This window comes from Lissotriton helveticus, chromosome 8 (genome assembly GCF_964261635.1).
Source record: "Lissotriton helveticus chromosome 8, aLisHel1.1, whole genome shotgun sequence".
Taxonomy (NCBI): domain Eukaryota; kingdom Metazoa; phylum Chordata; class Amphibia; order Caudata; family Salamandridae; genus Lissotriton; species Lissotriton helveticus.
The window spans coordinates 17,768,471-17,783,898 of NC_136069.1; the positions used below are offsets into that span (position 1 = coordinate 17,768,471).

The following is a 15,428-nucleotide window of genomic DNA, read 5'->3' on the forward strand; positions in this document are numbered from 1 at the left end:
CCTTGGGCTCACTGATATCTGATAAGCTCCCAGACACCCTGATATCTACTGAGCTCCCAGACACCCTGATATCTACTGAGCCCTTGGGCTCACTGATATCTGATAAGCTCCCAGACACCCTGATATCTACTGAGCTCCCAGACACCCTGATATCTGCTGAGCCCTTGGGCTCACTGATATCTGATAAGCTCCCAGACACCCTGATATCTGCTGAGCTCCCAGACACCCTGATATCTGCTGAGCTCCCAGACACCCTGATATCTACTGAGCTCCCAGACACCCTGATATCTGCTGAGCTCCCAGACACCCTGATATCTACTGAGCTCCCAGACACCCTGATATCTACTGAGCCCTTGGGCTCACTGATATCTGATAAGCTCCCAGACACCCTGATATCTACTGAGCCCTTGGGCTCACTGATATCTGTTAAGCTCCCAGACACCCTGATATGCTGAGCTCCCAGACACCCTGATATCTGCTGAGCTCCCAGACACCCTGATATCTACTGAGCTCCCAGACACCCTGATATCTACTGAGCCCTTGGGCTCACTGATATCTGCTGAGCTCCCAGACACCCTGATATCTACTGAGCTCCCAGACACCCTGATATCTGCTGAGCTCCCAGACACCCTGATATCTACTGAGCTCCCAGACACACTGATATCTGCTGAGCTCCCAGACACCCTGATATCTGCTGAGCCCCTGGGCTCACTGATATCTGACGAGCTCCCAGACACACTGATATCTGCTGATCTCCCAGACACCCTGATATCTGCTGAGCCCCTGGGCTCACTGATATCTGACGAGCTCCCAGACACACTGATATCTGCTGATCTCCCAGACACACTGATATCTGCTGAGCCCCTGGGCACACTGATATCTGCTGAGCTCCAAGACACACTGATATCTGACGAGCTCCCAGACACACTGATATCTGCTGAGCTCCAAGACACACTGATATCTGATGAGCTCCCAGACACCCTGATATCTACTGAGCTCCCAGACACCCTGATATCTGCTGAGCCCCTGGGCTCACTGATATCTGATGAGCTCCCAGACACCCTGATATCTACTGAGCTCCCAGACACCCTGATATCTGCTGAGCCCCTGGGCTCACTGATATCTGATGAGCTCCCAGACACCTTGATATCTACTGAGCTCCCAGACACCCTGATATCTGCTGAGCCCCTGGGCTCACTGATATCTGACGAGCTCCCAGACACCCTGATATCTGCTGAGCACCAGACACCCTGATATCTGCTGAGCTCAGACACCCTGCTGTTTGCTAACAGAAAAGAGGTCATTACGAATGTGTGTAGAACTTCAATAAAACTCTTTCCACCCCACGGCCCTTCGCTACATCACGTGTAATAAACGGAATTATTACAAGGTCGTTCCTGGAAACTGTTATGAGCAGACCTAATGTCAGTTCTGTAGAGCACAGGAATCCGTGCTATACACATCTTTAAGACTTGTTTTATGAACCCCGTAATGATGAAGGGTTGAGTGCGCCTGCACACATTTCTGCAGCACGCGCGTGAGCCCCCCGAGCTATCATTCGGCAGACCCGTGCTGCTATTTCAAATGAGTGTGGACCTCTTCCGTCGTGAATGCGCTGCCGGAGACCTTGGGAGTGCCTCGGGGAGGGGGCGACACGCAGGATGAAAGGAGTGACCCTGCAGGTGGCCGAGCCCTGACCCACCCCTCCCCACCTGCCCCCCCCCCCTCCCTTCGTGTCTGCACACACATGGCCGACCCTTCTGGCCTCTGAGGATGTGTCCCGAAAAGAAACACCCAAAGAACAAACTCTACAAACCTATCGAGGTGCGAGGGTTTCTAAAGCGCCCTCGGGGCACGGGGGGCATCGCGGCGCTATACAAGCATTAGTGTGAACCACGAACACAGGCATACGCCGGATCTATTGAAAATTACAGACAGCGCGCGATAATACCAATAAAAATTATATTTTAAAAAAAAGAAATTTCCCAATGTTGAAAAAAAAAAATTCACAGCGAACATATAAGAACATTATGCAAATACTGTACAATTAAATGAATTACACGAGCGTGTGAGCACAGGCAGCACGAGCAAAAACCAAAACCATTCCAGTCTGACCTGGGCGGACACACTGCAGCTGCCCCCTTATCTGCAGCCCCTGATTGGATCCGAAAGGCACGCATTTGTTGTTTAATTTAAGGCTCGAGGGGTCTCCTCAATTCAAAAACAGCCTCAAGGCAATAGAGGGGGGACTGGGGGCCAGTCACGTGACGCAGAGTCAGACTCACTATTTATAGAGCTTAGAAGCGGCGCAAGTGAGGCGCGAAGCGCAGCCAGCGTCATTAGAATAATGAACCTTTTTACCTGTGTAGCGCCTGGAGTCGGCGGTACGTGGTCCCCGGAGGCTTCTATGCGCTGAGCCGAGGCGGGCGACCGCAGGGTCTGGCACGGGTGGATGCCCGGGGGCTCTGGGGGGACGAGGACGTGTGAGGGCGGCGCACGCACCCTGCTGCCGCCGGCTCCCTGGGCGCAATAACAGGGACCTCACCTCGATGCCAGGTACACTGGGCGCTAGGAGCACGCCCCTCCCCCGGGGGCTGGACTCCCCCGCCCCTGGGTGCAGCCTGAGCGGGGGTGGAGCCGGAGGGCAGGTGCCTTCGGTGGGGGCCCGAGCAGGCACGTACAGCAGTGACCTTCAATAGAGGTGGGCAGCCGCCCAGGGCGCCCCTCTGCGTGCGCCCAACGCCAGCCGTGGCTGGTGATTTAAAAGTGGTGGGTGGAACCTTTACATCTGCTGAGTATAATGTGTAAACGCAACCAGCAATAACTTAAACAAGCATTTGCAATGCAATAGGTCACGCATTAGGACATTTTGAGCTATTGTTATTGTAAATTACAATTTGTTTTATTGATGTGTTGTTTTTGAAAATAGCGAAATTAATAGCTTGGTCATGTACAATGCCAATAGTAATAACTTTCGCAAATGTGACACCTATGGCATTTGTAATGTAATATGTGTTGTATTTACGTGACTTACATGTATTGATATTACAAATAACAATGGCTTTTAATTTTTTTAATATTTAATACTTACATAAAAGTTATTGTAATTTATAATGGCAATAGCTTAGACTTTTGTAAATAACTTTTGTGAAGATTATGTTCAGTGTATTTTATTGTGATGAAAATCCAAGAACAGAAGTGAAATATTAACATCTTTTTGTGACATTTGTAATGAACCTTGAAACATTGAGAGAACATATTTGAACCAGTTGTTGTTGAATGGTTGCACAGATTGATGCTGTGGTGGCGCTGATTGATGTGGTGGCGACGAGTGACGCTGTGGCGTTCAGTGATGCTGTGGTAGCGCATAGTGATGTTGTGGTGCCCCTGAGTGATGCTGTGATGGTGCTGAGTGATGCTGTGGTGATGCAATAGATAGACAAAGTGAGTGCGATAGATAGAGGGAGGGCGATAGATAGAGAGAGTGAGGGCAATAGATAGACAGATAGAGTGAGGGCGATAGATAGAGGTAGGTGGTTGTGTGTGTGTGTGGTTGTGTGTGTGTGGTTGTGTGTGTGGTTGTGTGTGTGTGTGGTTGTGTGTGTGTGGTTGTGTGTGTGGTTGTGTGTGTGTGGTTGTGTCTGTGTGGTTGTGTGTGTGCTTGTGTGTGTGGTTATGTGTATGTGTGGTTGTGTGTGTGTGGTTGTGTGTGTGCTTGTGTGTGTGGTTGTGTGAGTGTGGTTGTGTGTGTGTGGTTGTGTGTGTGTGGTTGTGTGTGTGGTTGTGTGTGTGTGGTTGTGTGTGTGTGTGTGGTTATGTGTGGTTATATGTGTGTGTGGTTGGATGTGTGGTTGGGTGTGTGGTTGGGTGTGTGGTTGGGTGTGTGGTTGGATGTGTGTATGGTTTTGTGTGTGGTTGTATGTGTGGTTGTGTGTGTGGTTGTTTGTGAGTGTGTGTGGTTATGTTTGGCTGTGTTTGGTTGTGTGTGTGGTGTGTTTGTGTGGTTGTGTGTGTGGTTGTGTGTGTGGTTGTGTGTGTGTGTGTGTGTGTGGTTGTGTGTGGTGATGTTTGTGTTTATGTGTGTGTGGTTGTGTGTGTGGTTGTGTGTGGTGTGGTTGTATGTATGTGTGTATGCAGTTAGAGAAGGATGTATGTGGAAGAGAGCAGCAGATCAGCGCGAGAGAAGAGAAGAGAACAGGGAGTTAAAGAAGGAGGAGGGGTGGAAGAGAGCAGCAGATCAGCGCGAGAGAAGAGAAGAGAACAGGGAGTTAAAGAAGGAGGAGGGGTGGAAGAGAACAGCAGATCAGCGCGAGAGAAGAGAAGAGAACAGGGAGTTAAAGAAGGAGGAGGGGTGGAAGAGAACAGCAGATCAGCACCGGAGAAGAGAAGAGAACAGGGAGTTGGAGAAGGGGGCCGGTGGAAGCGAGCAGCAGATCAGCATGGGAGAAGAGAACAGGGAGTTAAAGAAGGAGGCGGGGGGAAGAGAGCAGCAGATCAGCACGGGAGAAGAGAACAGGGAGTTAGAGAAGGAGGCGGGGTGGAAGAGAGCAGCAGATCAGCATGGGAGAAGAGAACAGGGAGTTAAAGAAGGAGGTGGGGTGGAAGAGAGCATCAGATCAGCGCGAGAGAAGAGAAGAGAACAGGGAGTTAAAGAAGGAGGAGGGGTGGAAGAGAGCAGCAGATCAGCACCGGAGAAGAGAAGAGAACAGGGAGTTGGAGAAGGGGGCCGGTGGAAGCGAGCAGCAGATCAGCACAGGAGAAGAGAACAGGGAGTTAAAGAAGGAGGCGGGGGGAAGAGAGCAGCAGATCAGCACGGGAGAAGAGAACAGGGAGTTAGAGAAGGAGGCGGGGTGGAAGAGAGCAGGCGATTAGCACAGGAGAAGAGAACAGGGAGTTAAAGAAGGAGACGGGTGGAAGAGAGCAGCAGATCAGCACAGGAGAAGAGAACAGGGAGTTAAAGAAGGAGGCGGGTGGAAGAGAACAGCACATCAGCACGGGAGAAAAGAACAGGGAGTTAAAGAAGGAGGCGGGTGGAAGAGAGCAGCAGATCAGCACGAGAGAAGAGAACAGGGAGTTAGAGAAGGGGCGGTGGAAGAGAGCAGCAGATCAGCACGGGAGAAGAGAAGAGAACAGGGAGTTAAAGAAGGAGGTGGGAGGAAGAGAGCAGCAGATCAGCACGGGAGAAGAGAAGCGAACAGGGAGTTAAAGAAGGAGGCGGGTGGAAGAGAACAGCACATCAGCACGGGAGAAGAGAAGAGAACAGGGAGTTAAAGAAGGAGGCGGGGTGGAAGAGAGCAGCAGATCAGCACGGGAGAAGAGAACAGGGAGGTAGAGAAGGAGGTGGGTGGAAGAGAGCTGCAGATCAGCACGAGAGAAGAGAAGAGAACAGGGAGTTAAAGAAGGAGGTGGGTGGAAGAGAACAGCAGATCGGCACAGGAGAAGAGAAGAGAACAGGGAGTTGGAGAAGGGGCGGGATGGAAGAGAGCAGCAGATCAGCACAGGAGAACAGAACAGGGAGTTAGAGAAGGGGCCGGTGGAAGAGAACAGCAGATCAGCACGGGAGAAGAGAACAGGGAGTTAGAGAAGGAGGCGGATGGAAGAGAACAGCAGATGAGCACAGGAGAAAAAAAGAGTTAAAGAAGGAGGCGGGGTGGAAGAGAGCAGTAGATCAGCACAGGAGAAGAGAACAGGGAGTTAAAGAAGGAGGTGGGTTTTAGAGAGCGGCAGATCAGCACAGGAGAAGAAAACATGGAGTTAAAGAAGGAGGTGGGTGGAAGAGAGCATCAGATCGGCACAGGAGAAGAGAAGAGAACAGGGAGTTGGAGAAGGGGGCCGGTGGAAGAGAACAGCAGATCAGCACAGGAGAAGAAAACAGGGAGTTAAAGAAGGAGGCGGGTGGAAGAGAACAGCACATCAGCACAGGAGAAGAGAACAGGGAGTTAGAGAAGGAGGCGGATGGAAGAGAACAGCAGATGAGCACAGGAGAAAAAAAGAGTTAAAGAAGGAGGCGGGTGGAAGAGAGCATCAGATCAGCACAGGAGAAGAGAAGAGAACAGGGAGTTAAAGAAGGAGGTGGGGTGAAAGAGAACAGCAGATCAGCGCGAGAGAAGAGAACAGGGAGTTAAAGAAGGAGGCGGGGTGGAAGAGAGCAGTAGATCAGCATGGGAGAACAGAACAGGGAGTTGGAGAAGGGGGCGGGATGGAAGAGAGCAGCAGATCAGCATGGGAGAAGAGAAGAGAAGAGAACAGGAAGTTAAAGAAGGAGGTGGGGGTGGAAGAGAGCAGCAGATCAGCATGGGAGAAGAGAACAGGGAGTTAAAGAAGGAGGTGGGGTAGAAGAGAGCAGCAGATCAGCACAGGAGAAGAGAAAAGGGAGTTAAAGAAGGAGGCGGGTGGAAGAGAATAGCAGGTCAGCGCGAGAGAAGAGAACAGGGAGTTAAAGATGAAGGAGGGGTGGAAGAGAGCAGCACATCAGCACGGGAGAAGAGAAGAGAACAGGGAGTTAAAGAAGGAGGCGGGTGGAAGAGAGCAGCAGATCAGCACGAGAGACGAGAACAGGGAGTTAAAGAAGGAGGCGGGTGGAAGAGAACAGCAGATCGGCACAGGAGAAGAGAAGAGAACAGGGAGTTAGAGAAGGGGCGGGATGGAAGAGAGCAGCAGATCAGCACAGGAGAACAGAACAGGGAGTTAGAGAAGGGGCGGGATGGAAGAGAGCAGCAGATCAGCACAGGAGAAGAGAAGAGAACAGGGAGTTAAAGAAGGAGGTGGGTGGAAGAGAGCAGCAGATCAGCACGGGAGAACAGAACAGGGAGTTAGAGAAGGGGCGGGATGGAAGAGAGCAGCAGATCAGCACAGGAGAAGAGAAGAGAACAGGGAGTTAAAGAAGGAGGCGGGTGGAAGAGAACAGAACATCAGCACGGGAGAAGAGAAAAGGGAGTTAAAGAAGGAGGCGGGGTGGAAGAGAGCAGCAGATCAGCACGGGAGAAGAGAACAGGGAGTTAAAGAAGGAGGCGGGTGGAAGAGAGCAGCTGATTAGCACAGGAGAAAAAAAGAGTTAAAGAAGGAGGCGGGGTGGAAGAGAGCAGCAGATCAGCACAGGTGAAGAGAACAGGGAGTTAAAGAAGGAGGCGGGTGGAAGAGAGCAGCTGATTAGCACAGGAGAAAAAAAGAGTTAAAGAAGGAGGCGGGGTGGGAGAGAGCAGCAGATCAGCACAGGTGAAGAGAACATGGAGTTAAAGAAGGAGGTGGGGTGGAAGAGAGCAGCAGATCTGCACGGGAGAAGAGAACATGGAGTTAAAGAAGGAGGCGGGTGGAAGAGAACAGCACATCAGCACGGGAGAAGAGAAGAGAACAGGGAGTTAAAGAAGGAGGTGGGGTGGAAGAGAGCAGCAGATCAGCACGGGAGAAGAGAAGAGAACAGGGAGTTAAAGAAGGAGGCGGTGGAAGAGAGCAGCAGATCAGCACGGGAGAAAAGAACAGGGAGTTAAAGAAGGAGGCGGGTGGAAGAGAACAGCAGATCAGCACAGGAGAAGAGAACAGGGAGTTAGAGAAGGAGGCGGATGGAAGAGAACAGCTGATTAGCACAGGAGAAAAAAAGAGTTAAAGAAGGAGGCGGGGTGGGAGAGAGCAGCAGATCAGCACAGGTGAAGAGAACATGGAGTTAAAGAAGGAGGTGGGGTGGAAGAGAGCAGCAGATCTGCACGGGAGAAGAGAACATGGAGTTAAAGAAGGAGGCGGGTGGAAGAGAACAGCACATCAGCACGGGAGAAGAGAAGAGAACAGGGAGTTAAAGAAGGAGGTGGGGTGGAAGAGAGCAGCAGATCAGCACGGGAGAAGAGAAGAGAACAGGGAGTTAAAGAAGGAGGCGGTGGAAGAGAGCAGCAGATCAGCACGGGAGAAAAGAACAGGGAGTTAAAGAAGGAGGCGGGTGGAAGAGAACAGCAGATCAGCACAGGAGAAGAGAACAGGGAGTTAAAGAAGGAGGCGGGGTGGAAGAGAGCAGTAGATCAGCACAGGAGAAGAGAAGAGAACAGGGAGTTAGAGAAGGGGCGGGATGGAAGAGAGCAGCAGATCAGCACAGGAGAACAGAACAGGGAGTTAGAGAAGGGGCGGGATGGAAGAGAGCAGCAGATCAGCACAGGAGAAGAGAAGAGAACAGGGAGTTAAAGAAGGAGGTGGGTGGAAGAGAGCAGCAGATCAGCACGGGAGAACAGAACAGGGAGTTAGAGAAGGGGCGGGATGGAAGAGAGCAGCAGATCAGCACAGGAGAAGAGAAGAGAACAGGGAGTTAAAGAAGGAGGCGGGTGGAAGAGAACAGAACATCAGCACGGGAGAAAAGAAAAGGGAGTTAAAGAAGGAGGCGGGGTGGAAGAGAGCAGCAGATCAGCACGGGAGAAGAGAACAGGGAGTTAAAGAAGGAGGCGGGTGGAAGAGAGCAGCTGATTAGCACAGGAGAAAAAAAGAGTTAAAGAAGGAGGCGGGGTGGAAGAGAGCAGCAGATCAGCACAGGTGAAGAGAACAGGGAGTTAAAGAAGGAGGCGGGTGGAAGAGAGCAGCTGATTAGCACAGGAGAAAAAAAGAGTTAAAGAAGGAGGCGGGGTGGGAGAGAGCAGCAGATCAGCACAGGTGAAGAGAACATGGAGTTAAAGAAGGAGGTGGGGTGGAAGAGAGCAGCAGATCTGCACGGGAGAAGAGAACATGGAGTTAAAGAAGGAGGCGGGTGGAAGAGAACAGCACATCAGCACGGGAGAAGAGAAGAGAACAGGGAGTTAAAGAAGGAGGTGGGGTGGAAGAGAGCAGCAGATCAGCACGGGAGAAGAGAAGAGAACAGGGAGTTAAAGAAGGAGGCGGTGGAAGAGAGCAGCAGATCAGCACGGGAGAAAAGAACAGGGAGTTAAAGAAGGAGGCGGGTGGAAGAGAACAGCAGATCAGCACAGGAGAAGAGAACAGGGAGTTAGAGAAGGAGGCGGATGGAAGAGAACAGCTGATTAGCACAGGAGAAAAAAAGAGTTAAAGAAGGAGGCGGGGTGGGAGAGAGCAGCAGATCAGCACAGGTGAAGAGAACATGGAGTTAAAGAAGGAGGTGGGGTGGAAGAGAGCAGCAGATCTGCACGGGAGAAGAGAACATGGAGTTAAAGAAGGAGGCGGGTGGAAGAGAACAGCACATCAGCACGGGAGAAGAGAAGAGAACAGGGAGTTAAAGAAGGAGGTGGGGTGGAAGAGAGCAGCAGATCAGCACGGGAGAAGAGAAGAGAACAGGGAGTTAAAGAAGGAGGCGGTGGAAGAGAGCAGCAGATCAGCACGGGAGAAAAGAACAGGGAGTTAAAGAAGGAGGCGGGTGGAAGAGAACAGCAGATCAGCACAGGAGAAGAGAACAGGGAGTTAAAGAAGGAGGCGGGGTGGAAGAGAGCAGTAGATCAGCACGGGAGAAGAGAAGAGAACAGGGAGTTAAAGAAGGAGGTGGGGTGGAAGAGAGCAGCAGATCAGCACGGGAGAAGAGAAGAGAACAGGGAGTTAAAGAAGGAGGTGGGGTGGAAGAGAGCATCAGATCAGCACAGGAGAAGAGAAGAGAACAGGGAGTTAAAGAAGGAGGCGAGTGGAAGAGAGCAGCATATCAGCACAGGAGAAGAGAACAGGGAGTTAAAGAAGGAGGCGGGTGGAAGAGAACAGCAGATCAGCACAGGAGAAGAGAACAGGGAGTTAAAGGAGGAGGTGGGAGGAAGAGAGCAGCAGATCAGCACAGGAGAAGAGAACAAGGAGTTAAAAAGGTGGCGGGTGGAAGAGAGCAGCAGATTAGCACGGGAGAAGAAAACAGGGAGTTAAAGAAGGAGGCAGGGAGGAAGAGAGCAGGCGATTAGCACAGGAGAAGAGAACAGGGAGTTGCAATAAAATTATTGGTGAGACAATGGAAAAACTAACTTCTAACGTTAAAAAATTAAATGATAATTGTAAAAAAAAACGCAAAAGAATACTTTTGTAAACATTTTTTTATCTGAAATATTGGTGCAGATGCATATTAGGCAAAACTGTGCTAATCCAAAATGATGGAATCTAAAATAGTGGTACAGGACATACAACTCTAGGTGCACATCTCCCTCAATCAAAGTGCACTTCAGTAACAGGGTTGGTGGGTTCATAGATCACCAATATTTTTTTCTTTCCGTTCTTTAAGCTTCTTTTTTTTAAACTTTGATTTTTTTGTTTCATCCTTGTGATGAAACTATGTCTTCAGGGTGCACTCATTCAAAGCCAATAGTACCTTTTCTTTGTAGCAATAATCAGAATATGTTCCTATGAAGTGCATTAAGAACTAAAAAGGGTTTCTAATCCTCCTCTAGGTATGCCTCTCAGCTAATTATCACAGGTACTATTCTATTTATATTGTATACAATGGCTAATTTATTTTTAAATTCATATTTTTATTGCAAGCATATGGCTGCCATCTTTAGGCACTAAGGTAGGCTTTGACTATGTCTTACTTCTGTGCCGGAGCAAGTGCAGGAGCTGTTTTGGGGGTCAGAGCCTGGGGAGTGGCCCAGAGGGTACAGAAGACATTCTGAATAGATTCAGCATCCCCAGCTGAAGTCATCAAACTGCACAGGTTTAGCCGATGGAGGCTGAAACTCTAGGATCACCTTTAAATGGCCAGGGTTTTTTTCATTAAAGGGTCCGATACTGAAACTCACCCAGGACAGTTTCCTCGATGAAGAAGACTTCTGGGTACTTTATTGTATTCGTGTGGAAAAACTTTGGGGCATATCATCAAGGGGGTTTATCTCCGCCTTTTTGGCTTTAAAAGCCAAGAAAGCGGAGATAAAATTATCTCCCTATTACCTAGCTGTCGCTAACAACAGTTAGCGACAGCTATTAGGAGATAGCGACCATCTTGGGCCCCACTTTGCATGTCAGTGATATTTATCACTAATGACATGCAAAGTGGGCGTGCCAAGATGTTAGCGACTGGAAACAGTCGCTAACATCGCTATCTCCTATTACCAACTTTTGGAGATATTCGCGCTAAGTGCGAATTTCTCCAAAAGCTAACACCTGCCCTGAGCAGTTCTTAGCCATGTTATCCAATGGGAGGTGGATAACATGGCTAAGAGCATTAGCTCGGTAATGCATGAATATCGCGGACTTTTCAGCGATATTCATGCATTGCGGCCGTTTTTTATCGCATTTGCGATAAACCTTGGTAATACCAAGGTTTATCTGCGATAAAAATCGCCGCAGCTCAGCGGTAAATTTTTGTCTCTAACCAAGCAATAGCGATAATTATCGCTATTGCTGTGTAAAATGCCCCTTTGTCTTCATGTGCGAGGGACCGAGTCGGGGTGCTAATGTCACCACTTGGCGATGCTGGAGAGGTGCTGGGCAAACGTTTTCAGGACCATTCTAGCACTTAAAAGGCTGTTCCTAAAAGGATGTTGTTCCCACGCCTGGGAAGATATATTCTTAAGAAATGTTATTATTCTATGTAAATAGCAATTTACTGTAACTTTGGTAAAACCTGAAGCTCTTGGCCTTCCCAGATTTGGGGCCAGATGTAGGTGGCCATTTATCGACCGGTAACGGACGATTTCGGCCGTTACCGACCGGCAAATGGGTATGTGTGATGTAGGGGCCCTATTTTACCGAATCGGTAAATTTACAGATTCGGTAAAATACTGAATCGGTATTTTTACCAATTCGGTAATTTGCAGATGTAGGTGGGACTCTTCTGAGTCCCAAAGGCCTTACAGATTCGGTATTTTACCACCCAATCCAATTGGGTGGTAAAATACCGAATCCAGGTGTGCATGCACATATGTGCATGCACACCTATGCCATTTTTTTTTTTTTTTTTTTTTTTTTTAGGCTACTTATATAGCGCTCGAATCACCGTGAGGCATCTCGGCGCTTACCTTGGGAACCCGCCCTGGCTTTTCCCAGTGAGATGACCCATACTGGGTATCCCCCAGGCCCAGGTGAAAGCCAGGCATCCCGCCGCAGGGGGGGCCGTTGTGGAGATTAAGCAAGCTTAATGCCCAGAGTTGCAGAGGGTGAACCTGTCATTAGAGTAGGCACCGAAGCGAGAATTATCGAGTCCGCTGACCCTGGTCCACGACCCTGCCGCGTCGGGAATTGAACCCTGGTCCGGGCCGTTCTCTGCTTCAGGGTCTGCCTGCTCTAACCAGTGAGCCACACTTCTCCCTTAGGGCATGTCTGTGTGCCACATGTCACACGTGCCTGAATTTGGGGTGCTAGAGGGTGTCAAAGTGACAACCCCTGCACCCTTCCAACATTCGATATTTACGGATTCGGTAAATACAGATTCGGTATTTCCCATTGATTCCTATGGGCTTCACAGCCCATAGGAATCAATAGGAAATACCGATTTGGTATTTACCGAATCGGTAAATACCGAATGTTACCGATTCGGTATTTCCATTTCTAAAATTAGCTACATCTCCCCCCTTCATATTTACCGATTCATAAATACCGAATCGGTAAAATTCGGTATTTATGAATCGGTAAATACGGATTACCTACATCTAGCCCTTGATTATTTACACGAACCAGCAGCTGACGAAAAATCCTACTACCTGTCAAGCTGCGAGGTTAAAAGCAAGGTCGCCTGGACACAAACTCAATATTAGCAGTGGAGGGGTTGTACTTGCCTCATTTGAAGTATTACAAACGACACTTAACTTGAACCACAATAAGAGTTCATCATGCTGCAGAAACAGATGGTAACAATAAAAGAGAACAAAGAAAAGAAATCGAGGGATGAAGTACACTAAGCATTAGTACCTACAGCAGGGGCGCTTTGTGAGGCAGTGACTTTAATCGGCGTGCACAAAACTCTTATGAGCATTTAAGTACCAAGATACCACTATATGGAAAGGCCATCTAATAATCGGATCAAACGCTCCCTTAGCACTTCTTAAAACAAGCATCAACATCGCAGTTCCGATGAGAAGCATAGAGTCACCGACAAAGAGAGAGGGCTGACCATGGTGAACCCATTCTATAATCTGTTATAAAAGTGGTGTCCATGTCAGCTGAGAGGATGCAGTGACATAAACAACCGGGAAGCCAATGCTGCACACACAATAACATGGGATTCCGCAAAAAAAAAAAAAAGAAGCTTGTTAACCCCTCCCATGCTGGTGACGGAACCGCTCCGTCACCAGCCTCGGACGAGCTGTGCTGGTGACGGAGCGGTTCCATCACGGCCTGCTCGGTGCTGATTTCGCGCCTGCGCGGCGTGTTCTATTGAGCAAGCGCGGCCTTGACGGAACCGCTCCGTCATAAGCACAGCGCACCCGAGGCTCGTGACGGAGCGGTTCTGTCACGAGCACGGGAGCGCCGCACGGCCCCTCCTGCCCCCTTAGCGCTGCAGCGGAATTGCCGCCGCAGCGAAGGGGTTAAGTGTCTGGAGCTGTACAAAGTGCTATTCACATATTAAAAATGAAACCAGGAGAGAAGGACTGGAAGGGAGGGGTCATGATTGGGTGAAAACAAGTGCTTGTGTTTTTAGCTGATCCTCGTTAGTTTGCAAGCAATTAACGAGGATCAGCTGAAAACAGAAGCGTTATTTAAAGAAGGACACAAGTTTTCCCCCCATGTCGAATTTTTATATTGGGCGCTGCATACCTTACCCGCGTCTTGGGGAAGTTCACAGATCCTTCCTTTTGCCCCTCCCCCTCGTCCATGGCCAAGCTGCAGGCCTCAAAGTGACGAAGGCGGGTGTTGGGCAGCCTGCAGAGGCAGAGGTTGTGAGGGCTGCCCAATTATTGAAAAAGACCCCCAAAAAACGCAAACACTATAAAGATGACACTGCGTCCAGTGAAGAAAAAAAACAAGGGATACGAAAGGCATTGTTAGAGGAAGGATGGGGGTGGGAGGGGGAACAATTGCGCCCGCAGATTTCTTGAACGTGAGGCGTACATGCAGCAGGGGAATGGGGGAAGCATATTTAAGTGAAAGCGCGGCATTGGGAGCTTTATAAAAAAATACTTTAAGGTAAATATGGCGAGTCGCATATAAATAAATCTGCGCTCGCCATGAAACTGGGAATACAGGTTAAAAAAATATAGGCATTTGACACCGTAATTGATGAGTGAAGGAGACAGCTCGCTGGAGGTAGGTGAGCCAGACAAGACTGAGAGGTGGGGATTAGTGAAGGAGACAGCTCGAGCAAACTTTCCCGGTGAGCGACAGCGGCTGGTCTTATCACAAGGAGGATTAAATAACAAGCTCTCGGCATTGATGTGGCGGGGCGGGAGCGCATTCCTTTGAAGTCTGATGCGAGGCACAGACAAATGGTGGTTTGTGACGTGGCTGGTTTGTGCACGAGCATAGGTCACATGAACTGTGGCTAATCCGCCGTTTTGGCAAACTTTTCGGACCGCTTACTAGAAATCTCGACAAGACCTAAAGAGGGTGGAGTGTTCTCCCGCTGCAAGAACATTTTTGGGAAAATTGATTAAAATGGAGGATTTCATGGCATAGTTATGGTCAGTCATTAAAACATTGCACTTTAGGGTAAGGGAAAGAGCAAGAGCCTACACATAAGTGTCACCGATAATGGAACAGTGAGATCTCGGTTCAAAACGTTTATTTGTGTGCAGTACATTTTGCTAGCCATGGCTTTTCACAGTTCTTTTGCCTGTTTTGGGTGCTCGAGAGAGACAGACCAGAGGCAGACAAGTGAACTTCCTTCATTCTAAGTGGACACAAACTCTAATGCGGCTACAGCAAACAGATGATGGACGGAATGCTGACAATGCAAACATTCTCCCCCAGTCAAAAGATCTGGGTTGAATCCATCATCGTTCTTTAGCTCACTTCGCCACTCCAGTTTGGACCCAGCAATATGCAAATCAGTCTTGACCTTGTGCCCCAGGATGCTTGTTTCCGGTCCGGGGTATTCCTGGCTTGGCAGTTCGGGCTGGACTCTTCCCATGAGGCAAAGGGTCAGATTGATTTGCATATAGCCATGTCTGAACTGGAGTGGTGGAGTGAGCTAAATAATGGTGATGGATTAAACCCAGATCAGTTGACTGGGGGTGAGTGTTTGCTTTGCTCAAGTGCTCTGTCCATCAGCCCCTTTGGTATCGCTTTGTTCGCCCTGATATGCCCAGACGTGGGGCCCTTGCTCACTCTGCCACTGGATTCAAGATAGCCTGGCTGATGAAGGGTGTTACACAGAAACTGGTCCTAGGATGCTTGTTTCTGGTCTAGGGAAGGGAAGACATGGCTTGGCAGTTCGGGCTGGACTCTTCCCATGAGGCACAGGGTCAGACTGATTTGCATATGAAAATGTCTGAACTGGGGTGGTGGAGTGAGCTAAAGAATGATGATGGATTAAACCCAGATCAGTTGACTGGGGGTGAGTGTTTGATTTGCTCAAATGCTCCGTCCATCATCTCCTTTTGTATCGC

The 15,428-nt window shown here is 49.4% G+C and overlaps 1 protein-coding gene across 1 annotated transcript in view; it reads right to left on the minus strand.

Moving 5' to 3' along the window:
• LOC144772230 (cystathionine beta-synthase-like) overlaps window positions 1-2,519 on the minus strand; it is a 175,312-nt gene extending 172,793 nt beyond the window's left edge. The window contains exon 1 of the mRNA XM_078656382.1: window positions 2,362-2,519. The gene's annotated coding sequence lies outside the window, so the exon portion shown is untranslated. The remainder of the gene's footprint in view (window positions 1-2,361) is intronic.
• Window positions 2,520-15,428: the final 12,909 nt, after the last annotated feature.